Below are 27,575 nucleotides of genomic sequence, written 5' to 3'. Positions count from 1 at the left end.
TCTTCTTGTCCAATTCTTTCTGCTTGTGGCTCTGGGCGGTCTGTGGCTTTTCAAAACTAGAATGCTACAGAAATGTTTTTCTTCCCCTCACCGTTACTGGGATTATATTGTAATGTTCTCTACATGGTCTTTTACTGTATAACCAATGATGATTTTCATGTAGACGAGTCGAGTATAACACTTCTACAACCAACGCTCCCAACCATCCAAGACCCCCATCCATCCAAGACCCCCAACCATCCAAGACCCCCCCCCCCAACCATCCAAGACCCTCCTCCCCCCATCCATCCAAGACCCCCCCCCAACCATCCAAGACCAACCCCTCCCCCCAACCATCCAAGACCCCCCTCCCCCAACCATCCAAGACCCCCCTCCCCCAACCATCCAAGACCCTCCTCCCCCCATCCATCCAAGACCCCCCCCCCAACCATCCAAGACCGACCCCTCCCCCCAACCATCCAAGACCGACCCCTCCCCCCCTATACCACTTTCAATAACTTTGTAGAACAGTCCTGTATGCCAAATAGAATCAAATGCTTTTTGGAAGTCGATAAAGCCAGCGTATATTCTGGTATTATTTTGGTGGACATGTTTATCTATCAGGGTGTGTAGGGTGTAAATATGATCAGTTGTGCAAAGTTTTGGTATAAATCCAATTTGGCTTTTACTCAAGACATTGTGCTTATTAAGGAAGTTTAGAACTCTTACATTTATAATACTACAGGAAACCTTCCCCAGGTTACTGTTCACACAAATGCCTCTGTAATTGTGAGGGTCAAATTTGTCTCCGGTTTTAAAGATTGGGGTTATGAGTCCTTGATTCCAGATGTCAGGGAAATAACCTACACTCAGGATCAAATTAATCAGTTTTAATATAGCCAATTGAAATTTTGCACTAGTGAGTTTGAGCATCTCATTTAGGATGCCATCCGGTCCGCATGCCTTTTTAAATTTCAGAGCCTGAAGTTTCTTATAGAGCTCCTGGTCAGTATTTGGGGAGTCCAATAGATTTTGATTGTCCTTTATAGCTTTTTCTAATCCATTCAACTTCTCATGAATTTGGCGTTGTTCTGCGTTTGTGTCAATTTGAACAGTTTTGTAGAGTGTTTTAAAATGGGTCGTCCATATGTCACCATTTTGTATCGCTAATTCCTCTTGTTTAGATTTTTTTTCGTTTTTTCCAATTTTGCCAGAAGTTATTTGTGTTTATGGACTCCTCAGTTAGTGTCAGCTGCTTGCTGTTGTACTGTGCTTTTTTGTTTCTGAGTGTTACGTTTAAAGAGTTTTAAAGTCTCACAGTAATGAAGGCGTAATTCACCATTATTTGGGTCTCTGTGCTTTTGGTTGGATAGTGTTCTAAGTTTTTTCCTTATAATTTTACAATCTGCATCAAACCAGTTGTCATTTTGTTTTGTTTTTTATCAATTTCAGTTGTGCTTCTTTTGCCGTTTGACTGAATATATAGTTGATTTTTTTACTGCTAGATTGATGCCTTCTTTACTGTGAGTGAATGTGGTATCCAGAAAGTTATCTAAGAGTGTTTGGATATTTTGGTTCCAGGTTGCTTTCTGGTATTCTTCTGTGCTGTTTTGGGCCCATCTGTATGAATGTCTGATGTTGTACAGCTTTTCTGAGCTGTGAATGTGTGGTTGTTTCCATGTCTGTTCTTTTGAGGAACAACGTAATTTGGCTGTGATCAGACAGAGGTGTTAGTGGCTTGACAGTGAATGAGCTGGGAGAGAAGGGGTCAATGTCTGTGATCATATAGTCTACTGCACTGTGGCCTGTACTCTGTCTGTCTCTCTCTCTCTCTCTCTCTCTCCCTCTCTCTCTCTCTCTCTCTCTCTCTCTCTCTCTCTCTCTCTCTCTCTCTCTGTCTCTCTGTCTCTCTGTCTCTCTGTCTCTCTGTCTCTCTGTCTCTCTCTTTCTCTGTCTCTTTCTCTGTCTCTCTCTCTGTCTCTCTGTCTGTCTCTCTGTCTCTCTGTCTCTCTGTCTCTCTCTTTCTCTGTCTCTCTCTCTGTCTCTCTGTCTCTCTGTCTCTCTGTCTCTCTGTCTCTCTGTCTCTCTGTCTCTCTCTGTCTCTCTGTCTCTCTGTCTCTCTGTCTCTCTGTCTCTCACTGTCTCTCTGTCTCTCTGTCTCTCTCTCTCTGTCTCTGTCGCTCTCTCTGTCTCTCTGTCTCTCTGTCTCTCTGTCTCTCTGTCTCTCTGTCTCTCTGTCTCTCTGTCTCTGTCTTTCTCTTTTTCTTTCTCTGTCTCTCTGTCTCTGTCTCTGTCTCTGTCTCTGTCTCTGTCTCTGTCTCTGTCTCTGTCTCTGTCTCTGTCTCTGTCTCTCTGTCTCTCTCTCTGTCTCACTGTCTCTCTGTCTCTCTGTCTCTCTCTGTCTCACTGTCTCACTGTCTCTCTGTCTCTCTCTCTCTCTCTCTCTCTCTCTCTCTCTCTCTCTCTCTCGGGAGACATGACTGGCTTATTAGATTTAACAGGCACAACGCCTTTTTAATTACCAACGCCAACGAAATTAGACCTTCAATCATCATCTCCCTGATCTGAGAATTAGCTTAGTGGGATAGAAAATACAACTCCCACAGAGCTGAGAGCTGCAGGCAGGTTGTAGTGAATAGGAAGAGAGGAAAAGTTACTGTTTCAGAGTAAGAGTGCTGATATAGGATCAGTTTCGCCTTTTAGATTATAATGAATAAGATAACATATATATACCTACAGTGCCCTCTGCTAATATTGGCACCTTGGTAAATACGAGCAAAACGGGCCGTGAAAAACATTTCTTGGCTGTTTATTCTCTTGGTGTTTCATTTTAAAATATTCACAAAAAATTTAACCTTTTTTAATGAAAAATAAATAAAAGTGGAATTCATATTTTTCTCCAAAACATTTGTGCCACAATTTTTGGCACCCGTCGAAATTCTTATGAGTAAAATCTAACATATCTAAGTATATTCCCATTCATATCTGAGTGATTAGGAACACTTAAGTGGTAAGCCATAACTTCCTGTTTCACTGGGGTATAAATATGTGGTGATACATAGTCATCCGTCACGATTGGAAAGACCCGAGAATACAGAAAGGATGTGCGCCAAACGGTTGTTGAGCTGCACAAATCAGGAAATACCTATAAGAACATCGCTCAGCGGTTGGAAATGCCCATTTCCTCCATCTCTAATTAAGAAGTTTAAAGCAACTGGAGACGTTAACAATGGGGCCTGGAAGAGGATGTGTGTCGATACTGACCCCGAGCACAGTGAGGAGGATGGATCGAGTGGACCAACAAACAAAAATCTCCAAGGATCAGAGCTGGAGAATTTACAGACGTTAGTTGGTTGGGTCTTGGGGGTCAAAGTCTTAAACTACGATCAGACGCCGTCTACATAACCACAAGTTGTTTGCGATGGTTGCCATAAAAAATGAATTTTTTGCTGCCATCAAACTGTTTACAAAACGTTACTGGAACTTTCAATGGGACAGGGGTTCTATGGTCAGACGAGAGCGAAACGGAGCTTTTTGACAGAAAAGATAGCCATGCAGAAAAGTACCTCATCCTCATTGTGAAGTACGGTGGTGGATCTTTGATGTTGGTGGGTCTGTTTTTCTTCCAAAGGTCCTGGACCACTTGTTAGGATACATGGTATCATGGACTCCATCAAGCACCAGCAGATATTAAATATAAACCTGACTCTGCTAGGAAGCTTCAACTGGGTCGTGGTTGGATCTTCCAGCAGAACAATGATCCAAAGCACACCTCAAAATCAACACACAAATAGTTCACTGACCACAGACTTAAGGTTTTTCCGTGGCCGTCCCAGTCCCCTGACCTAAACCCCATAGAAAACCTATGGGACGGGCTGAAGAGAGTCCACAAGCGTGGACCTGGGAATCTGAAGGATCGGGAGAGATTCTGTATGGAGGAATGGTCTCAGATACCTTGCCATGTGTTCTCCAACCTCATTACACATTATAGGAGAAGACTCAGAGCTGTTGTCTTGGCAGAGGTTGCACAAATTATTGAATGACGGGGTGCCAATAATTGTGGTACACGTATATATTTGAGAAAAATATTTGTTTTATGATTATTTTTTTCTTTCAATTATTTTATTTTAATTAAAGGTTTGATTTTTGTGAATATTTTGAATGAAAGACCAAGAGGATAAACAATAGAAAAACAATTCACAGCCCGTTTTGCTCATATTTACCAAGGGTGCCAATACTAGTGGAGGGCACCGTAGACGCAACATCAAGTCAATGATGACAGATAATAATAGGAAACATAATAATACCCAATGAGAAGTAACAACTAACAGACACTACAGTAAGAAACGGATGAGGACAACACTAAACTAGTGAGAAACACACAGGTAGTAATGTAAATGATCTGATTGGTTGTTCTACAGGTAGTAATGTTCTGATTTGTTGTTCTACAGGTAGTAATGTTCTGATTGGTTGGTCTACAGGTAGTAATGTTCTGATTGGTTGGTCTACATGTAGTAATGTTCTGATTGGTTGTTCTACAGGTAGTAATGTTCTGATTGGTTGTTCTACAGGTAGTAATGTTCTGATTGGTTGTTCTACAGGTAGTAATGTAAATGATCTGATTGGTTGTTCTACAGGTAGTAATGTAAATGATCTGATTGGTTGTTCTACAGGTAGTAATGTTCTGATTGGTTGTTCTACAGGTAGTAATGTAAATGACCTGATTGGTTGTTCTACAGGTAGTAATGTGCTGATTGATTGGTCTACAGGTAGTAATGTTAATGATCTGATTGGTTGTTCTACAGGTAGTAATGTTAATGATCTGATTGGTTGGTCTACATGTAGTAATGTTCTGATTGGTTGGTCTACATGTAGTAATGTTCTGATTGGTTGGTCTACATGTAGTAATGTTCTGATTGGTTGGTCTACATGTAGTGATGTTCTGATTGGTTGTTCTACAGGTAGTAATGTTAATGTTCTGATTGGTTGTTCTACAGGTAGTAATGTTAATGTTCTGATTGGTTGTTCTACAGGTAGTAATGTTAATGTTCTGATTGGTTGTTCTACAGGTAGTAATGTTAATGTTCTGATTGGTCGTTCTACAGGTAGTAATGTTCTGATTGGTCGTTCTACTGTCTGTCTCTCCGGGTGTGGCAGGAAGTTACATATTCTGCATCTAATATGGTACAAAGGGTTGTTCTCCCAGTAGATGTTCTCCTTTTTCTGTTTTGGTTTCAAGATGGTGATATTTGTTTTCAATTTTGGGAAAGAAAATTGCCTGTAAGTCTGTATAGTTCTGTCAGTGTAGGAGAAAATGCATCTCTGTCTCGACCTCTGACGGCAGAGTAGGCACATCCTGTCCTCTGTGGGCAACCAGATTGGTCTGTGCCAGGCTGTGTTCAATGAGTCTGTGTTCAATGAGTCTGTACATAGTCTGTGTTTTCTATCAGTCACAGTGGTCAGATAGTCTGCCACCGTGCTACTGTCTGTTTAGAGACAAATAGCAATTGATTTGTTTGGGCCAGATTTGAGTGCTGTCCTGAGGCTTTGTTGGGTTGGTAGGGCTTAGTGAACTGAGCCTCAGAACCAGCTGACTGAGGGGACTCTATGGTCAGAACCAGCTGACTGAGGGGACTCTGTGGTCAGAACCAGCTGACTGAGGGGACTCTATGGTCAGAACCAGCTGACTGAGGGGACTCTATGGTCAGAACCAGCTGACTGAGGGGACTCTATGGTCAGAACCAGCTGTCTGAGGGGACTCTATGGTCAGAACCAGCTTGCTGAGGGGACTCTTCTCTTGTCATTTTATGTAATTGTCACTTGTTTCTAAATTATTATAACATTTTGTGAATCTTTGTATAGCGGACCCCACACTTCACTGCCATATAGTGGACCCCACACTTCACTGCCATATAGTGGACCCCACACTTCACTGCCGTATAGTGGACCCCACACTTCACTGCCATATAGTGGACCCCACACTTCACTGCCATATAGTGGACCCCACACTTCACTGCCATATAGTGGACCCCACACTTCACTGCCATATAGTGGACCCCACACTTCACTGCCATATAGTGGACCCCACACTTCACTGCCATATAGTGGACCCCACACTTCACTGCCATATAGTGGACCCCACACTTCACTGCCGTATAGTGGACCCCACACTTCACTGCCATATAGTGGACCCCACACTTCACTGCCGTATAGCGGACCCCACACTTCACTGCCATATAGCGGACCCCACACTTCACTGCCGTATAGTGGACCCCACACTTCACTGCCGTATAGTGGACCCCACACTTCACTGCCATATAGTGGACCCCACACTTCACTGCCATATAGTGGACCCCACACTTCACTGCCATATAGTGGACCCCACACTTCACTGCCGTATAGTGGACCCCACACTTCACTGCCGTATAGTGGACCCCACACTTCACTGCCATATAGTGGACCCCACACTTCACTGCCATATAGTGGACCCCACACTTCACTGCCATATAGTGGACCCCACACTTCACTGCCATATAGTGGACCCCACACTTCACTGCCGTATAGTGGACCCCACACTTCACTGCCGTATAGTGGACCCCACACTTCACTGCCGTATAGTGGACCCCACACTTCACTGCCATATAGTGGACCCCACACTTCACTGGCATATAGTGGACCCCACACTTCACTGCCATATAGTGGACCCCACACTTCACTGCCATATAGTGGACCCCACACTTCACTGCCATATAGTGGACCCCACACTTCACTGCCATATAGTGGACCCCACACTTCACTGCCATATAGTGGACCCCACACTTCACTGCCATATAGTGGACCCCACACTTCACTGCCATATAGTGGACCCCACACTTCACTGCCGTATAGTGGACCCCACACTTCACTGCCGTATAGTGGACCCCACACTTCACTGCCGTATAGCGGACCCCACACTTCACTGCCATATAGTGGACCCCACACTTCACTGCCGTATAGCGGACCCCACACTTCACTGCCGTATAGTGGTATTGGTTCTATTATTGATTAAAGTATTTTGATTGGTTCGTCTGATTTAGTAGATCGTTTAATGGCAGAGAAACCCCTCCTTGCTTTGTCTTTCAGTTCATTTAAAGCTTTATTGGCAGCAAGTGAAATAAACAAAAGGCAAAACAATATCAACAAAAAACAATTAGAGATTATCAGTAAAATTTCTCTCTCTCTTCTCTTCTCTTCTCTTCTCTTCTCTTCTCTTCTCTCATGCCCTTGGAGGAATAGACTGTGCCACTGCCTTTGCCTCTGTGGTATATGTCAGATGCTCTGTGTCACCTGGCTGTTCTCCCATCTCATTGGTTGCTGGTGTGACAAGGTTCCCGAGGGGCAGAGGGATGTGGGGGAGACAGAGCAGAGTGAAGGAACAGCAGTTTCCTCTTTTTGAAAATTGTCTCGATTGCATTGATCTGGAGCAGATTTATTTAGGAGTAAAAGGCAGAGAACCCAAAAGGCACCCTATTCCCTAATAGTGCACTACTTTAGACCAGAGCCCTATGGCACCCTATTCCCTGTATAGAGTGTACTCTGCCATATTTTATTTGTTATTTTTATATAAACTTTATTCAACTAGGCAAGTCAGTTAAGATCAAAATTTTATTTACAATGACGGCCTCCCCCGGCCAAACCCTCCTCTAACCGGGACGACGCTGGGACAACTGTGCGCCGCCCTACGAGACTCCCGATTACGGCCGGTTGTGATAGAGCCCGGGATCGAACCAGGGTCTGTAGTGACGCCTCTAGCGCTGAGATGTAGTGCCTTAGACCGCTGTGCCACTCTGGAGATATGGGCTCTTGTCTAAAGTAGTGCACTATGTAGGGAATAGGGTACCATAGAGCTCTGGTCTAAAGTAGTGCACTATATATAGGGAATAGGGTACCATAGAGCTCTGGTCTATAGTAGTGCACTATATAGGGAATAGGGTACCATAGAGCTCTGGTCTAAAGTAGTGCACTGTATAGGGAATAGGGTGCCATAGAGCTCTGGTCTAAAGTAGTGCACTGTATATAGGGAATAGGGTGCCATTTGGGACCTCCTCAGAGCTTCTACTTCACTACATACTGTAGTGGGTATAAGAGAGCCTAGTAGTCCTCTGGGACTCCCCTCCAGCTTCTCATCCACTTGGCTGGTGTTAGAAGTTAACACAGACCACAAAGCAAATCGGGGAGAAAAATAGGTTTATTCAAAGAGAACAAATCATAGTTCATATGGCTCCCTAGTGGCGCAGCGGTCTAAGGCATTGCATCTCTGTGCTTGAGATGTCACTACAATCCCTGGTTCTATTCCAGGCTGTATCACAACCGGCCATGATTGGGAGTCCCATCGGGCGGCGCACAATTGGCCCTGCGCTGTCCAGGTTAGGGTTTGCCGGATTAGGCCGTCATTGTAAGTAAGAATTTGTTCTTAACTGACTTGCCGAGTTAAATAAAGGTTTAATGTTATTTTTATTTTTTTTCACAAATTGTTGTTAAGCTGGGAAGTAGATGGTCATTCTTCCCTGTTCTCAATGTGTTCTCCACAGAACCAAGACAACAGGATGTCAGTTATGACCAAACCCTAGCCTGTGGTTGACCAATTAGAATACCTTGCAATAAAATCGGGGCCAATGGCCAAATACCAAGTATCCCGTTTCAGGCTCAATGTATAGACAATTCGGGCCAATGAGAACTTGCCAGATGTAGCTTTGAGTCCCGGACTGAAATTCCTCCTGTGTCTCTGACCCATTAATCATTAGTTCCCCATTACAGAAAAACAACTATTTCCATTGATTGTTAAGTCCCTCCTGACCTTTAGGTCCTCCTGACCTTTAGGTCCTCTTGACCTTTAGTCCCTCTTGACCTTTAGTCCCTCTTGACCTTTAGTCCTCTGTGTATTTATCTTGACATATTCTTACACTGGGATACAGAAGTGTGTTTAACACCTGATGTAATCTCAACCACACACACGGCTGCCAGGACTGACACACAGACACAGACACAGACACAGACACAGACACAGACACAGACACAGACACAGACACAGACACAGACACAGACACAGACACAGACACAGACACACACACACACACACACACACAGACACAGACACAGACACAGACACAGACACAGACACAGACAGACAGAGAGACAGGGCTGCCAGGACTGACTGAGCCTAAACCTTAGATCTTATGTGACAAACTGATTCATTATATTTATCACAAACTGATTCATTATGTTTAAGAGCATTTAACTGTCAGTGTTCTGCTGAAGGTTTAAGAGCATTTAACTGTCAGTGTTCTGCTGAAGGTTTAAGAGCATTTAACTGTCAGTGTTCTGCCGAGGGTTTAAGAGCATTTAACTGTCAGTGTTCTGCTGAGAGTTTAAGAGCATTTAACTGTCAGTGTTCTGCTGAGGGTTTAAGAGCATTTAACTGTCAGTGTTCTGCTGAGGGTTTAAGAGCATTTAACTGTCAGTGTTCTGCTGAGGGTTTAAGAGCATTTAACTGTCAGTGTTCTGCTGAGGGTTTAAGAGCATTTAACTGTCAGTGTTCTGCCGAGGGTTTAAGAGCATTTAACTGTCAGTGTTCTGCCGAGGGTTTAAGAGCATTTAACTGTCCCTCAGTGTTCTGCCGAGGGTTTAAGAGCATTTAACTGTCAGTGTTCTGCTGAGGGTTTAAGAGCATTTAACTGTCCCTCAGTGTTCTGCTGAGGGTTTAAGAGCATTTAACTGTCCCTCAGTGTTCTGCTGAGGGTTTAAGAGCATTTAACTGTCCCTCAGTGTTCTGCTGAGGGTTTAAGAGCATTTAACTGTCAGTGTTCTGCTGAGGGTTTAAGAGCATTTAACTGTCCCTCAGTGTTCTGCTGAGGGTTTAAGAGCATTTAACTGTCCCTCAGTGTTCTGCTGAGGGTTTAAGAGCATTTAACTGTCAGTGTTCTGCCGAGGGTTTAAGAGCATTTAACTGTCAGTGTTCTGCTGAAGGTTTAAGAGCATTTAACTGTCAGTGTTCTGCTGAGGGTTTAAGAGCATTTAACTGTCAGTGTTCTGCTGAGGGTTTAAGAGCATTTAACTGTCAGTGTTCTGCTGAGGGTTTAAGAGCATTTAACTGTCCCTCAGTGTTCTCTATCAACCTAATGAACCTGTATTTCAAGTCAAAACTACCATGATGTGAAACCGTGACTGCGTGTTTCTTGCCGGGGGGAGATGAGATGGATGATTCATTCAGCTGAGGCTGTTTGAGTGGTTCAAGTAGTCTACAGTTTGATTAGATAATGGCTTTCTGACAGTCACCAAATTATCAGTGGTGTCGAAAGCTGTGTCTCGTCAGCTGTTCCTTCCCTTTTGTCAAATCTTTAGAGTTTCTCAATTGACTTGATTTACCAGTGTTAACACAAGTCAAGAAGCGTGTGTGTGTGTGTGTGTGTGTGTGTGTGTGTGTGTGTGTGTGTGTGTGTGTGTGTGTGTGTGTGTGTGTGTGTGTGTGTGTGTGTGTGTGTGTGTAACCCCGACCTAACAGTGTGTCTTCCTGTCTGGTCACTAGGTAGAAGAGGTGGATGAAGGGTTGCCCTCCCAGCAGCCATGATGCCCTGAAGAGCTGACTGGAGTCTGGTCTAGAACCGAGGTGACATACACACACTGAGACACGCACACACGCGCACACACAGCGGAAAACATGCACACACACGCGCAGACATACAACGTGACACACACACACACACACACACACACACACACACACACACACACACACACACACACACACACACACACACACACACACACACACACCGAGACACACACACACACACACACACCGAGACACACACATATTCCCTTGAAGAATCCTGGGATGCACAGTGTCCTATTTTTTACTTATGTGTTTACTGGCAGTCTTAACCTTGTACAAAATGACTGGCCGTTAACTGCTCTGTCTCACACACTTCTGTCGTGTACGTGTTCTCTTTCAGTCGAGTCGGTTCGACATCTCACTATGGGACACGCCCTCTTTTGCGGGGTCATTGGTTGAAGCCTTATTCACTCATTGGTTGAAGCCTTATTCACTCATTGGTTGAAGCCTTATTCACTCATTGGTTGAAGCCTTATTCACTCATGCCTAACAGGCAAATCAGAGCTTTATGGATGTAATCACCACTCCCCCCGTGTGTCTATATATCACCCTGCTCTGCTTTCCTCATTCTTCACGAGTCTATTTGGTTACTTGGCCCGTTAAGCAGCTTTCTTCAGTGAAACTAGCCCTCACTTCACCTGCTCCTTTCGGTGTGGGTTAACCATCGCGCCACGGAGCATTGAGTGGCTTATTTTATATTTTCAGGAATTCTGCTGACTTCAGCTTCACTTTACAGAGTGAAGTTAGCTTGTTAGCCACGCTATTTGTTGTCAGGTAGCTACAGTACACCTCTTTGCCTGCCCTACACACATTTGCCATTGTTAGCTAGCTAGCTCCACTGCTTTAGCATCCCGCTAATATCAGATTCCACACACATTTGAGCTACTTCTACACGGGGTCTCTAGCTCTCCGTCGGCTCCCATCGTTTGGGGTTAGCTAGCTGAACTTTTGAGTGTCTTGGCTAGTTACGTAAACTCACGTAAACTCGTACATCGCCTTGGTCCGTACAATTGCCCATGTTTTAGCGCCCCAAAAAACGTAATACTTCCAGATCAACTGTAATTTCAATATCATTGTAAAGCACAATTTCTCCCCTTTCCAACATTATCAATTACATGACCTAAACGCTGCCCGTTTCTGCATAATTCAAGCAGGCAATGAGCCCCGTCGGGTCTTTTTAAAAATGGCGGGTGGGGAAGCGAAACTAATGCGTGATAGTGAGAAGGAGAGATGTTGTGTGGGAAAATTGCTTTTTTTCACTCGATCTGTCCAACTTATCACCTTATCGCCTCTAAAATGTAAATAAAACACTATAAAGAGTTTATATAACGTGTCATTACATACCTATTTGAAGGTTTGTGTCGAATTTGAATCAGGTTTTTAGGGCGGTGCTAAAGTGACTTAGAAGTAAACAGCGGCTTTGAGAATGATGATCGCATGCAATGATGACGCAAAAAATGACTAGGTATCCCCCCTTATCCCCGTCACTGTCCATTTCTTGATTTTAAATGATGAGGGAAGTGCTATACCTGGTGGAGAGAGATTGTAAGACAGAAATAGTTGCTTTATGCGTGCTGTACGTTACGACATGACACGTCACGATGTAACGGAGGGTCCGTTTTTTTCAACTTTTCTCCAATACTATGGAGCCATTACCATGTCGATCAACACTTGAATAGAAACCTAGTTCACACCCCAGGTAAAGATGCAGTAGCTCTAGCATTTGTACGGAATGGGGTGAGTTTACGTTAGCTAGCTAGCATAGTAACGGTACAGTAAAGATGCAGTAGCTCTAGCATTTGTACGGAATGGGGTGAGTTTACGTTAGCTAGCTAGCATGGTAACGGTACAGTAAAGATGCAGTAGCTCTAGCATTTGTACGGAATGGGGTGAGTTTACGTTAGTGGGTTAATGGCATAAACACCCATTTGGTTTGTGTGACTAGCACGAGCTGTTCATTCTTCAGTGTGTTATCCCACCATTTGAAGCACCATTCCTTTTACATTCCCCTGTGAAGAAGGATAACTGAGCAGTTCATTGTACCTCAAGTTAGTTGGTTTACACACCGAGTCAGCACTTGGTATCTCACGCTATGGCTCACGCTACGGCTGGTTGATCTGCGTGGACACTCGATCTCAGGCGGCGGAGCACACAGGCCAGCTGTTGTCGCACCTACCCAGTCTACGCTTCAGGATAAATCACCTGCCCGTTCTAGGCTTCAGGATAAATCACCTGCCCGTTCTAGGCTTCAGGATAAACCACCTGCCCGCTCTAGGCTTCAGGGTAAATCACCTGCCCGCTCTAGGCTTCAGGGTGAATCACCTGCCCGTTCTAGGCTTCAGGATAAACCACCTGCCCACTCTAGGCTTCAGGATAAACCACCTGCCCACTCTAGGCTTCAGGATAAATCACCTGCCCGTTCTAGGCTTCAGGATAAATCACCTGTCCGCTCTAGGCTTCAGGATAAATCACCTGCCCGTTCTAGGCTTCAGGATAAATCACCTGCCCGTTCTAGGCTTCAGGATAAATCACCTGCCCGTTCTAGGCTTCAGGATAAATCACCTGTCCGCTCTAGGCTTCAGGATAAATCACCTGCCCGTTCTAGGCTTCAGGATAAATCACCTGCCCGTTCTAGGCTTCAGGATAAATCACCTGCCCGCTCTAGGCTTCAGGATAAATCACCTGCCCGCTCTAGGCTTCAGGATAAATCACCTGCCCGCTCTAGGCTTCAGGATAAACCACCTGCCCACTCTAGGCTTCAGGATAAATCACCTGCCCGTTCTAGGCTTCAGAATAAATCACCTGTCCGCTCTAGGCTTCAGGGTAAATCACCTGCCCGCTCTAGGCTTCAGGGTGAATCACCTGCCCGTTCTAGGCTTCAGGATAAACCACCTGCCCACTCTAGGCTTCAGGATAAACCACCTGCCCACTCTAGGCTTCAGGATAAATCACCTGCCCGTTCTAGGCTTCAGGATAAATCACCTGCCCGTTCTAGGCTTCAGGATAAATCACCTGCCCGCTCTAGGCTTCAGGATAAATCACCTGCCCGCTCTAGGCTTCAGGATAAATCACCTGCCCGCTCTAGGCTTCAGGATAAACCACCTGCCCACTCTAGGCTTCAGGATAAATCACCTGCCCGTTCTAGGCTTCAGAATAAATCACCTGTCCGCTCTAGGCTTCAGGATAAATCACCTGCCCGCTTCAGGATAAATCACCTGCCCACTCTAGGCTTCAGGATAAATCACCTGCCCGTTCTAGGTTTCAGGATAAACCACCTGCCCGCTCTAGGCTTCAGGATAAATCACCTGCCCACTCTAGGCTTCAGGATAAATCACCTGCCCACTCTAGGCTTCAGGATAAATCACCTGCCCGCTCTAGGCTTCAGGATAAATCACCTGCCCGCTCTAGGCTTCAGGATAAATCACCTGCCCGCTCTAGGCTTCAGGATAAATCACCTGCCCGCTCTAGGCTTCAGGATAAATCACCTGCCCGCTCTAGGCTTCAGGATAAATCACCTGCCCGCTCTAGGCTTCAGGATAAATCACCTGTCCGCTCTAGGCTTCAGGATAAATCACCTGCCCGCTCTAGGCTTCAGGATAAATCACCTGCCCGCTCTAGGCTTCAGGATAAACCACCTGCCCGCTCTAGGCTTCAGGATAAATCACCTGCCCACTCTAGGCTTCAGGATAAATCACCTGCCCGTTCTAGGTTTCAGGATAAACCACCTGCCCGCTCTAGGCTTCAGGATAAATCACCTGCCCACTCTAGGCTTCAGGATAAATCACCTGCCCGCTCTAGGCTTCAGGATAAATCACCTGCCCGCTCTAGGCTTCAGGATAAATCACCTGCCCGCTCTAGGCTTCAGGATAAATCACCTGCCCGCTCTAGGCTTCAGGATAAATCACCTGCCCGCTCTAGGCTTCAGGATAAATCACCTGCCCGCTCTAGGCTTCAGGATAAATCACCTGCCCGCTCTAGGCTTCAGGATAAATCACCTGCCCGCTCTAGGCTTCAGGATAAATCACCTGCCCGCTCTAGGCTTCAGGATAAATCACCTGCCCGCTCTAGGCTTCAGGATAAATCACCTGCCCGCTCTAGGCTTCAGGATAAATCACCTGCCCGCTCTAGGCTTCAGGATAAATCACCTGCCCGCTCTAGGCTTCAGGATAAATCAGGCCTAAAGCAACATCAGTCACGTACTGGATGTGTCCGGGGCTTCTTGGGCTCATGGTCTCCATGATTGTGGTAGTTCTGCTTGGTCTCCTCCTCATGAGAGACTTCCAGTGTTAGGTGACCTCACTCCGCTTGGACCCGTCTCTCTACTGGCACAGGTACACACTTCTTAATTAATATTGTTGTTTTTTCAAATGTAACCTTTATTTGACTAGGCAAGTCAGTTAAGAACAAATTCTTATTTACAATGACGTCCTACACCGGCCAATCCCGGACGACACTGGACCAATTGTGCGCCGCCCTATGGGACTCCCAATCATGGCCAGTTGTGATGCAGCCTGAAATCGAAACCAGGGACTGTAGTGATGCCTCTTGCACTGAGATGCAGTGCCTTAGACCGCTGAGCCACTCGGGAGCCACTTCTCTCTGTCTATTGGCACTTCCAATGCTGGAGAGACCCATCTCTCTTGACGCGAGACTTCCCGACTGGGAGAGTCTTCACGCGCAGAGTAGTGACGTGTTGCATCACTACAGGGATGGGGGCAGTCCACGAAGGGCGTACGGTGAACTTGTTCGGCGGCTACTTGGGCTTCGTAATGCCTGGATGTTGCTGTGCCCTCCCTGGTGCACACAGTCCTTGGTGCTGGAGATTATTTATTTATTATGGATCCCCATTGGCTGCTACCAAAGCATCAGCTACTCTTCCTGGGGTTTATTATGGATCCCCATTGGCTGCTGCCAAAGCAGCAGCTACTCTTCCTGGGGTTTATTATGGATCCCCATTGGCTGCTGCCAAAGCAGCAGCTACTCTTCCTGGGGTTCAACAAAATGAAGGCATTTTATACAATTTTAAAAACATTACAATACATTGACAGATTTCACAACACACTGTGTGCCCTCAGGCCCCTACTCCACCACTACCACATCAAATCAAATGTCTATTTGTCACATGCACATTGTTAGCAGATGTTAATGCGAGTGTAGAGAACTACTACTAAATCCATGTGTAGGTATAGTGAGTAGAATGGAGGAGTTATATTACTATGTACCACAGCAGGCTTCTCAGAAAACGGGCTATTGGCCAATCAAGGCGTTTTGTAAGTGTCCCCACAGTGCGATGTCGAACCGAGTCGGTTCTCTGAAGGAGATGAGGGAGACATCTCACCAGATTGATCCTCTTGCATGACTCGTGTAAAGAGGTAGTTCATAGAATGAGGAACCCAGAGCGGTGCAGGGTGTTATATAGACTTGTGGGGCGTTCACCTACAATGCTCTGATTTGGCCTGTTAGGCGTGAATTTGAATAAGGCTTCGACCAATAACCCCGCAAAAAAAAAGAGGGCGTGTCCTATAGTGAGACGTCTCCTTCAGAGAACCACGGTTACATACCGTAACCCACATATGTTTCTATTATATCAGACACTGACAGAAAGGACGGAAGTCAATTTATTACGTAAACGTTCGATTTAGATATTTAACCTCTTACCTCTAATCTGATTGTTATGAAGACATTGCCTCTCTCTGCTCTGTGCTTCAGATGAACGGGTGACTGGATTGTTTTGGAGAGGTGCTTGGTAATGAGAGTAAATAAATGTTGCTGTCCCCCTTGTATTCTCTCTCTCTCTCTCTCTCTCTCTCTCTCTCTCTCTCTCTCTCTCTCTCTCTCTCTCTCTCTCTCTCTCTCTCTCTCTCTCTCTCTCTCTCTCTCTCTCTCTCTCTCTCTCTCTCTCTCTCTCTCTCTCTCTCTCTCTCTCTCTCTCTCTCTCTCTCTCTCTCTCTCTCTCTCTTTCTCTCTTTCTCTCTTTCTCTCTTTCTCTCTTTCTTTAGCGTTAATGCTTTGTGAGAAGATAGGATCAGAGAGACCGGTAGGGAAAACAACAATGCCATTTATCAAATGTTTTCTTTCTCCCAGGTCTCTCTCGTCATCTCCCCCCCTCACTCCTTCCATTCACACAGTCCTGTAGCATCCCGCGTCATCTGATCACTTCTGTATTGAGCGAGTAGCTGGTACTTCCTGCTTTAGTTTTCGCTTGTAAGCAAGAATCAGGAGGTTTGAATTATGGTCCGATTTTTTTTTGCCAAATGAGCCCTGGTCAATGCTGCATTTCAAATGGCATCCTATGAGCCCTGGTCAATGCTGCATTTCAAATGGCATCCTATGAGCCCTGGTCAATGCTGCATTTCAAATGGCATCCTATGGGCCCTGGTCAATGCTGCATTTCAAATGGCATCCTATGGGCCCGGGTCAATGCTGTAAATCAAATGGAACTGTGTAGGCCCTGGTCAAAAGCTGCGCACTATACAGTGCCTTCTGAAAGAATTCAGACCCCTTGATTTTTTTCCCACATTTTGTTACGTTACAGACTTATTCTAAAATTGATTAAATATTTTTGCCCCCTGATCAATCTACATACAATACCCCATAATGACAAAGCAAAAACAGGGTTTTATAATTATTTGCTCATTTAAAAAAAATTCAGAACTGAAATATCACATTTACGTAAGTATTCAGACCCTTTACTCAGTACTTTGTTGAAGCACCTTTGGTAGTGATTACAGCCTCGAGTCTTCTTGGGTATGACGCTACAAGCTTGGCTCACCTGTATTTGGGGAGTTTCTCCCATTTTCTTCTCTGCAGATCCTCTCAAGCTCTGTCAGGTTGGATGGGGAGTGTCGCTGCACAGCTATTTTCAGGTCTCTCCAGAGATGTTTGATCCGGTTCAAGTCCGGGCTCTGGTTGGGCCACTCAAGGACAGTCAGAGACTTTTCCCGAAGCCACTCCTACGTTGTCTTGGCTGTGTGCTTAGGGTCGTTGTCCTGTTGGAAGGTGAACCTTCGCCCCAGTCTGAGGTCCTGAGCGCTCTGGAGCAGGTTTTCATCAAGGATCTCTCTGTACTTTGCTCCGTTCATTTTTCCCTCGATTCTGAGTAGTCTTCCTGCCGCTGAAAAACATCCCCACAGCATGATGTTGCCGCCACCGTGCTTCATCGTAGGGATGGTGCCAGGTTTCCTCCAGATGTGACTCTTGCTTTCATCAGACCAGACAATCTTGTTTCTCATGGTCTGAGAGTCTATTAGGTGCCTTTTGGCAAACTCCAAGCGGGCTGTCATGTAACTTTTACTGAGGAGTGGCTTCCATCTGGCCACTCTACCATAAAGGCCTGATTAGTGGAGTGCTGCAGAGATGGTTGTCCTTCTGGAAGGTTCTCCCATCTCCACAGAGGACCTCTAGAGCTCTTTCAGACTTACCATCTGGTTCTTGGTCACCTCCCTGACCAAGGTCCTTCTCCCCAGATTGCTCAATTTGGCCGGGGCGGCCAGCTCTAGGAAGAGTCTTGGTGGTTCCAAACTTCTTCCATTTAAGAATGATGGAGGCCATTGTGTTCTTGGGGACCTTCAATACTGCAGAACTGTTTAGGTTCCTTTCCCCAGATCTGTGCCTCGACACAATCCTCTCTCGGAGCTCTACGGACAATTCCTTCAACCCCATGGCTTTGTTTTTGCTCTGACATGCACTGTCAACTGTGGGACCTTATATAGACAGGTGTGTGCCTTTCCAAATCATGTCCAATCAGTTGAATTTACCACAGGTGGACTCCAATCAATTTGTAGAAACATCTCAAGGATGATCAATGGAAACAGGATGCACCTGAGCTCAATTTCGAGTCTAATTTCAAAGGGTCTGAATACTTACGTCAATTTCAAAAAGCCTGCTTCCGCTTTGTCATTTTGGGGTATTGTGTGTATATTAGTTGCTGTAACGATAAAAGAAAATGTGTAAAAAGTCAAGGGGTCTGAATACTTTCCGAAGGCACTGTATAGTATAGGGGGCCATTAGTGATCCAGAGATAAAGGGTAAGGCCTCCCGGGTTGCGCAGTCGTCTAGGGCACTGCATCGCAGTGCTTAGCTGTGCCACCAGAGACTCTGAGTTCGCGCCCAGGCTCTGTCGCAGCCGGCCGCAACGGGGAGGTCCGTGGGGCGACGCACAATTGGCCTAGCGTCGTCCGGGTTAGGGAGGGTTTGGTCCGGAAGGAATATCCTTGTCTCATCGCGCACTAGCGACACCTGTGGCGGGCTGGGCGCAGTGCGCGCTAACCAGGTCGCCAGGTGCACGGTGTTTCCTCCGACACATTGGTGCGGCTGGCTTTCGGGTTGGAGGCGCGCTGTGTTAAGAAGCAGTACGGCTTGGTTGGGTTGTGTTTCGGAGGACGCATGGCTTTCGACCTTCGTCTCTCCCGAGCCCGTACGGGAGTTGTAGTGATGAGACAAGATAGTAACTACTAACAATTGGATACCATGAAATTGGGGAGAAAGGGGGGTAAAATAATAAAATAACATAAAAATACAGAGTTAAAGGTTAGTTCTGCTAATTTTCAACCTCATATTCATTATCTCCAGCACCGATGTCTCCATACGCGAAAACGAGAGAGAGGCCCTGCTAACCCCCGTGACAGATCTCGCTCCGTGAAAATAAATGCCCCATGATGCAATTCCCCCACGTCCTAACAGAGAATTCCTCCCTCCGTACTGACTCCCCATATGGAGCAGAAGAAGCCAATCGGGGTCATTGTGACATGGCTGCAAATATTCTTCTACAGTGTAGAGGGACACGTCCCAATTGGGAACACATTTTAGGGCACTACTTTTGACCAGGGCCCATAGGGCCGAAGCCAATGTTTCTAGGCTCTTATTACAGTAGACTAAGACTTCCAATGCGTCCCCTTCTAACTCTCTAACTAGTGTTTTTTTGATATTCCATGTAGATGATTGCACAGTCATGGCCCGTGCAGGCTAGTGGAGCCCCATAAGCACTGGGTGTGTCTCTGTAGACCTAAGCCCACTAACCCACATGATTATAGGCATGCTACGCTGGCACATGCCCCCTTGGCAGACTTGAGACAAAGCCATAGTCTACCAAAGGCACCCTATTCGCTATGGGACCTAGTCTAAAGTAGTGTACTTTATAGGGAATAGGGTGCCATTTTGGACTGTCTGGCAGTGAGAGGCGGTTTTGTGTGTTGTAATATGACTGAAATGGGTGATTCAGTGTTTTGAAGAGCGCTTACACATACACACTGTCACGAACCGGCTCGAAGCCCGTAACAACAAGGGAGACAACGTGGAGACAAGGACTAACAGAAATATATTTATTAACTGAGGTAACATATATACAATGAACTATGGTGGGTGTGTAGTCAGTAGTCAGTAGTGTAAGTGAGTGGTTGCGTGTATAGATGTGATAACGAGGAATGTTGAAAGGTGCCAAAACAAGCAAACAAACCAGCCACAAAAATGCCACAACCAAAATCCAACAGTGTATCTGCATGGAGAGAGTCTCGTCACTGAATGGGGCAGAGGTGTATTTATCCCGGGACACACCTGAGCCCAGGGGTGTCCCATTTCGCTGACGACCCTCCCGGTTCCGCCCACCGACGTCCTAAGAGGAGAACAAGAGCAAAGAGAAATAATACGGCAGACAGAGTGGGAGGGTCGTCACAACACACACACACACACACACACACACACACACACACACACACACACACACACACACACACACACACACACCACTCGTTCATCACAACAGACCCCCCCCCCCCCCCCCACCCTCAAAGCACTGTCTCTCTATGTTGTTATGGCAACTGGTTAGAAATGGTCAAACATGATTATTAAGGATCCAGTGTTTTAATGGTGTGCTACTTTAAAACCAGTGTGTGTTGTTCAACAGGATTTCCCCTGTTGAACAACCACTCTCACTTGGGTTCTAGAGTTGTCCCTGTATGAGTTCTTAGCAGAGTTCTAGAGTTGTCCCTGTATGAGTTCATTATGAGAGTTCTAGAGTTGTCCCTGTATGTGTTCTTAGCAGAGTTCTAGAGTTGTCCCTGTATGTGTTCTTTAGCAGAGTTCTAGAGTTGTCCCTGTATGTGTTCTTAGGAGAGTTCTAGAGTTGTCCCTGTATGTGTTCTTAGGAGAGTTCTAGAGTTGTCCCTGTATGTGTTCTTTAGGAGAGTTCTATAGTTGTCCCTGTATGAGTTCTTAGCAGAGTTCTAGAGTTGTCCCTGTATGTGTTCTTTAGGAGAGTTCTAGAGTTGTCCCTGTATGTGTTCTTCAGGAGAGTTCTAGAGTTGTCCCTGTATGTGTTCTTTAGCAGAGTTCTAGAGTTGTTCCTGTATGTGTTCTTAGGAGAGTTCTAGAGTTCTCCCTGTATGTGTTCTTTAGGATAGTTCTAGAGTTGTCCCTGTATGTGTTCTTAGCAGAGTTCTAGAGTTGTCCCTGTATGTGTTCTTTAGCAGAGTTCTAGAGTTCTCCCTGTATGTGTTCTTAGGAGAATTCTAGAGTTGTCCCTGTATGTGTTCTTAGCAGAGTTCTAGAGTTGTCCCTGTATGTGTTCTTAGCAGAGTTCTAGAGTTGTCCCTGTATGTGTTCTTAGGAGAGTTCTAGAGTTCTCCCTGTATGTGTTCTTTAGGATAGTTCTAGAGTTGTCCCTGTATGTGCTCTTTAGGAGAGTTCTAGAGTTGTCCCTGTATGTGTTCTTTAGCAGAGTTCTAGAGTTGTCCCTGTATGTGCTCTTTAGGAGAGTTCTAGAGTTGTCCCTGTATGAGTTCTTAGCAGAGTTCTAGAGTTGTCCCTGTATATGTTCTTTAGGAGAGTTCTAGAGTTGTCCCTGTATGTGTTCTTAGCAGAGTTCTAGAGTTGTCCCTGTATGTGTTCTTAGGAGAGTTCTAGAGTTGTCCCTGAATGTGTTCTTAGGAGAGTTCTAGAGTTGTCCCTGTATGTGTTCTTAGGAGAGTTCTAGAGTTGTCCCTGTATGTGTTCTTAGGAGAGTTCTAGAGTTGTCCCTGTATATGTTCTTTAGGAGAGTTCTAGAGTTGTCCCTGTATGTGTTCTTAGCAGAGTTCTAGAGTTGTCCCTGTATGTGTTCTTAGCAGAGTTCTAGAGTTGTCCCTGTATGTGTTCTTTAGCAGAGTTCTAGAGTTGTCCCTGTATGTGCTCTTTAGGAGAGTTCTAGAGTTGTCCCTGTATGTGTTCTTAGGAGAGTTCTAGAGTTGTCCCTGTATGTGTTCTTTAGCAGAGTTCTAGAGTTGTCCCTGTATGTGCTCTTTAGGAGAGTTCTAGAGTTGTCCCTGTATGTGCTCTTTAGGAGAGTTCTAGAGTTGTCCCTGTATGTGCTCTTTAGGAGAGTTCTAGAGTTGTCCCTGAATTCTGAGCAGGCCACACACATACCTACCTAGCTACCGACACGTCCAACCACTTCACTCCAGAGCAGCATGCCACTCAGTCAATTGATTTTCAGAACTTCTGAAGTGCCTGTCTGACTGATTGTGTGACTGTGACATATTTCTCTGTGTGCTTCTCAGTTTACTTATTATTCTGTAGCGGTGTAGTGGATCCTATATATGTTGACTGAATGGTTATTATTCTGAAGTGTGACGTATCCTACAGTTGACGTCGGAAGTTTACATACACTTAGGTTGGAGTCATTAAAACTTGTTTTTCAACCACTCCACACATTTCTTGTGAACAAACTATAGTTTTAGCAAGTCGGTTAGTACATCTACTTTGTGCATGACACAAGTAATATTTCCATCAACTGTTTACAGACGGCTTATTTCACTTATAATTCACTGTATCACAATTCCAGTGGGTCAGAAGTTTACATACACTAAGTTGACTGTGCCTTGAAACAGCTTGGAAAATTCCAGAAAATGATGTCATGGCTTTAGAAGCTTCTGATAGGCTAATTGCCATCATTTGAATCAATTCGAGGTGTACCTGTGGATGTATTTCAAGGCCTACCTTCAAACTCTGTGCCTCTTTGCTTGACATCATGGGAAAATCAAAAGAAATAAGCCAAGACCTCAGAAAAACAATTGTAGACCTCCACAAGTTGGTTTATCCTTGTGAACAATTTCCAAGCTCCTGAAGGTACCACGTTCATCTGTACAAACAATAGTACGCAAGTATAAACACCATGGGACCACACAGCCGTCATACCGCTCAGGAAGGAGATGCGTTCTGTCTCCTCGAGATTAACGTACTTTGGTGTGAAAAGTGCAAATCAATCCCAGAACAACATTCAGTGACGAGACTCTCTCCATGCAGATACACTGTTGGATTTTGGTTGTGGCATTTTTATGGCTGGTTTGTTTGCTTGTTTTGGCACCTTTCAACATTCCTCGTTATCACATCTATAAACGCAACCACTCACTTACACTACTGACTACTGACTACACACCCACCATAGTTCATTGTATATATGTTACCTCAGTTAATAAATATATTTCTGTTAGTCCTTGTCTCCACGTTGTCTCCCTTGTTGTTACGGGCTTCGAGCCGGTTCGTGACAGTGTGTATGTGTAAAGGGTTTTAGCTAATGTCGTTCGATTCCGATATGCTCGCCGATATATTGTGCATCGCTAGTTCTTGCTATTAAGACAAGTCTTCCAGGTTGTGAGGCAGCAAAGTGTCCCCAAACCATCACGCTCCCTCCACTGTTGGACGACATGGGTTCTGTTATGTCTGGCGAAAACCAAACACTCCATTCCACATTTAAGAACCTTGTACCAAAGGTCAAGCGTGGTGGCGAGGAGAAAAGTGGAGAGAATGCCTCTCCTTGTAATTGTGGTGTTACGGCGACGTTCTACGTTTGTGCAGGATCCCAGGATGTCAGGTGACTACATCAAAACCGGCCACTAGGGTCAAACAACCCCACAGAACATCTCCTGGGCTTCCCTTTTCATTCTCCTTTATCTTCTGGGCTTCCCTTTTCATTCTCCTGGGCTTCCCTTTTCTTTCTCCTTTATCTTCTGGGCTTCCCTTTTCATTCTTCTGGGCTTCCCTTTTCATTCTCCTGGGCTTCCCTTTTCATTCTCCTGGGCTTCCCTTTTCATTCTCCTGGGCTTCCCTTTTCATTCTCCTGGGCTTCCCTTTTCATTCTCCTGGGCTTCCCTTTTCATTCTCCTGGGCTTCCCTTTTCATTCTCCTGGGCTTCCCTTTTCATTCTCCTGGGCTTCCCTTTTCATTCTCCTGGGCTTCCCTTTTCATTCTCCTGGGCTTCCCTTTTCATTCTCCTGGGCTTCCCTTTTCTTTCTCCTTTATCTTCTGGGCTTCCCTTTTCATTCTTCTGGGCTTCCCTTTTCATTCTCCTTTATCTTCTGGGCTTCCCTTTTCATTCTTCTGGGCTTCCCTTTTCATTCTTCTGGGCTTCCCTTTTAATTCTCCCGGGCTTCCCTTTTCATTCTCCTGGTCTTCCCTTTTCATTATCCTGGGCTTCCCTTTTCTTTCTCCTTTATCTTCTGGGCTTCCCTTTTCATTCTCCTGGGCTTCCCTTTTCATTCTTCTGGGCTTCCCTTTTCATTCCCCTGGGCTTCCCTTTTCTTTCTCCTTTATCTTCTGGGCTTCCCTTTTCATTCTTCTGGGCTTCCCTTTTCATTCCCCTGGGCTTCCCTTTTCTTTCTCCTTTATCTTCTGGGCTTCCCTTTTCATTCTCCTGGGCTTCCCTTTTCTTTCTCCTTTATCTTCTGGGCTTCCCTTTTCATTCCCCTGGGCTTCCCTTTTCTTTCTCCTTTATCTTCTGGGCTTCCCTTTTCATTCTCCTGGGCTTCCCTTTTCTTTCTCCTTTATCTTCTGGGCTTCCCTTTTCATTCTCCTGGGCTTCCCTTTTCTTTCTCCTTTATCTCCTGGGCTTCCCTTTTCCTCCTCCTGGGCTTCCCTTTTCCTCCTCCTGGGCTTCCCTTTTCTTTCTCCTGGGCTTCCCTTTTCTTTCTCCCGGGCTTCCCTTTTTATTTTTCCCTGGCTACCATTTATGGCAAAGCCTCTTCCACCAATCCCATTCCAGCGACAAAGAAGCAGGCATTAGACAATACATGATCATTAGTCCCATTCTGCCTTAATGCCTACTTTCACTATCTTTGCCTCTATCTTCTCTGTTTTTCCTTAAAGTGGGCTGCAGGCTAAAGCAAAAAGAAAATCTGTTTAGCTAAATTAATTAGATGGTGCCAAACTAAGTAGTGCTCAGAGCAGAGCCAGTACTGTGTGTGTGTGTGTGTGTCCCAGTCTATAAACACCATCAGAAATCAAATAAACCTCTAAGTTACATAAGATGACCTGTACAGTAGTTTTATTTTATAGGTTAAAGTGTTGTGGTTTGGTTGAATGAATTTTAAATTTCAGCCCACCACCCAAAACACATGTAATATGTATGTCACTGTTGTGCAGTCGTGGCCAAAAGTTTTGAGAATGACACAAATATGAATTTTCACAAAGTCTGCTGCCTCAGTTTGTATGATGGCAATTTGCATATACTCCAGAATATTATAAAGAGTGATCAGATGAATTGCAAAGTCCCTCTTTGCCATGCAAATGAACTGCATCCCCCCCAAAAACATTTCCACTTCATTTCAGCTTTGCCACAAAAGGACCAGCTGACATCCTGTCAGTGATTCTCTCGTTAACACAGGTGTGAGTGTTGACGAGGACAAGGCTGGACATCACTCTGTCATGCTGATTGAGTTCGAATAACAGACTGGAAGCTTCAAAAGGAGGGTGGTGCTTGGAATCATTGTTCTTCCTCTGTCAGCCATGGTTACCTGCAAGGAAACACATGCCGTCATCATTGCTTTGCACAAAAAGGGCTTCACAGGTAAGGATATTGCTGCCAGTAAGATTGCACCTAAATCAACCATTTATCAGATCATCAAGAACTTCAAGGAGAGTGGATCAATTATTGTGAAGAAGGCTTCAGGGCACCCAAGAAAGTCCAGCAAGCGCCAGGACCATCTCCTAAAGTTGATTCAGCTGCGGGATTGGGGCACCACCAGTACAGAGCTTGCTCAGGCAGGTGTGAGTGCATCTGCACGCACAGTGAGGCGATGACTTTTGGGGTGATGGCCTGGTGTCAAGAATGGCAGCAAAGAAGCCACTACTCTCCAGGAAAAACATCAGGGACAGACTGATATTCTGCAAAAGGTACAGGGATTGGACTGCTGAGGACTGGGGTAAAGTCATTTTCTCTGATGAAACACCTTTCCGATTGTTTGGGGCATCTGGAAAAAAGCTTGTCCGGAGAAGACAAGGTGAGCTCTACCATCAGTCCTGTGTCATGCCAACAGTAAAGCATCCTGAGACCATTCATGTGTCAGGTTGCTTCTCAGCCAAAGGAGTGGGCTCACTCACAATTTTGCCTAATTTTGCCACAGCCATGAATAAAGAATGGTACCAACACATCCTCGGAGAGCAACTTCTCCCAACCATCCAGGAACAGTTTGGTGACGAATAATGCCTTTTCCAGCATGATGGAGCACCTTTCCATAAGGCAAAAGTGAAAACTAAGTGGCTCGGGGAACAAAACATTGATATTTTGGGTCCATGGCAAGGAAACTCCCCAGAACTTAATCCCATTGAGAACTGGTGGTCAATCCTCAAGAGGCGGGTGGACAAACAAAAACCCACAAATTCTGACAAACTCCAAGCATTGATTATGCAAGAATGGGCTGCCATCAGTCAGGATGTGTCCCAGAAGTTAATTGACAGTATGCCAGGGCGAATTGCAGAGGTCTTGAAAAAGAAGGGTCAACACTGCAAATATTGACTCTTTGTATCAACTTCATGTAATTGTCAATAAAAGCCTTTTGACACTGAAATGCTTGTAATTATACTTCAGTATTCCATAGTAACATCTGACAAAAATATCTAAAGACACTGAAGCAGCAAACTTTGTGAAAATTCCTATTTGTGTCATTCTCAAAACTTTTTGGCCACGACTGTGCTGTCCAATGACATGACTGCTGTATAAAATAGGCTGCACCCTGTTCTCACGACTTAGCCTATAAATAATTCAAATCAAATCAAATATTATTTGTCACATGCATATGCATATATGCATAGATAATAACAGAGAGTAGCAGCAGGGGGGGGGGGCAATGCAAATAGTCTGGGTAGCCATTTGATTAGCTGTTCAGGAGTCTTATGGCTTGGGGGTAGAAGCTATTTTAGGAGCCTCTTGGACCTAGACTTGGGGCTCCGGTACCGCTTGCCATGCGGTCAATGACTAGGGTGGCTGGAGTCTTTGACAATTTTTAGGGCCTTACTCTGACACCGCCTGGTATAGAGGTCCTGGATGGCAGGAATCTTGGCCCCAGTGTTGTACTGGGCCGTACGCACTACCCTCTGTAGTGCCTTGCGGTCGGAGGCCGAGCAGTTGCTATACCAGGCAGCGATGTAACTCGTCAGAATGTTCTCGATGGTGCAGCCATAAAACCTTTTGAGTATCTGAGGATCCATGCCAAATCTTTTCAATCTCCTGAGGGGGAATATTTTTTGTCGTGCCCTCTTCACGACTGTCTTGGTGTGTTTGGACAATGTTAGTTTGTTGGTGATGTGGATGCCAAGGAACTTGAAGCTCTCAACCTGCTCCACTACAGCCCCGTCGATGAGAATGGCGGCATGCCTGGTCCTCCTTTTCCTGTCGTCCACCACAATCATCTCCTTTGTTTTGATTACGTTGAGGGAGATGTTGTTATTCTAGCACCACACAGCCAGGTCTCTGACCTCCTCCCTATAGGCTGTCTCACCGTTGTTGGTGATCACTGTTCTCATCAGCAAACTTAATGACGGTGTTGGAGTCGTGCCTGGCCGTGCAGTCATGAGTGAACAGGGAGTACAGGAGGGGACTGAGCATGTTGAGGATCAGTGTGGCAGATGTTGTTACCTACCCTTACCACCTGGGGGCGGCCTGTCAGGAAGCCCAGGATACGGTTGCAGAGGGAGGTGA

General features: G+C 45.5%; 1 protein-coding gene across 1 annotated transcript in view; it reads left to right on the top strand.

Annotated features, from left to right (window-relative positions):
- Nucleotides 1-27,575, top strand: part of LOC129858943 (nuclear receptor coactivator 2-like) — a gene marked incomplete in the record, with an annotated part of 197,553 nt that overhangs the window by 38,012 nt on the left and 131,966 nt on the right. Inside the window, 1 exon segment of the mRNA XM_055928189.1 lies at nt 10,544-10,624.

This window comes from Salvelinus fontinalis, chromosome 7 (assembly GCF_029448725.1).
Source record: "Salvelinus fontinalis isolate EN_2023a chromosome 7, ASM2944872v1, whole genome shotgun sequence".
NCBI lineage: Eukaryota > Metazoa > Chordata > Actinopteri > Salmoniformes > Salmonidae > Salvelinus > Salvelinus fontinalis.
The sequence above is the reverse complement of the archived record's forward strand: the minus strand, read 5'-3'. Positions and strand labels throughout refer to the sequence as shown.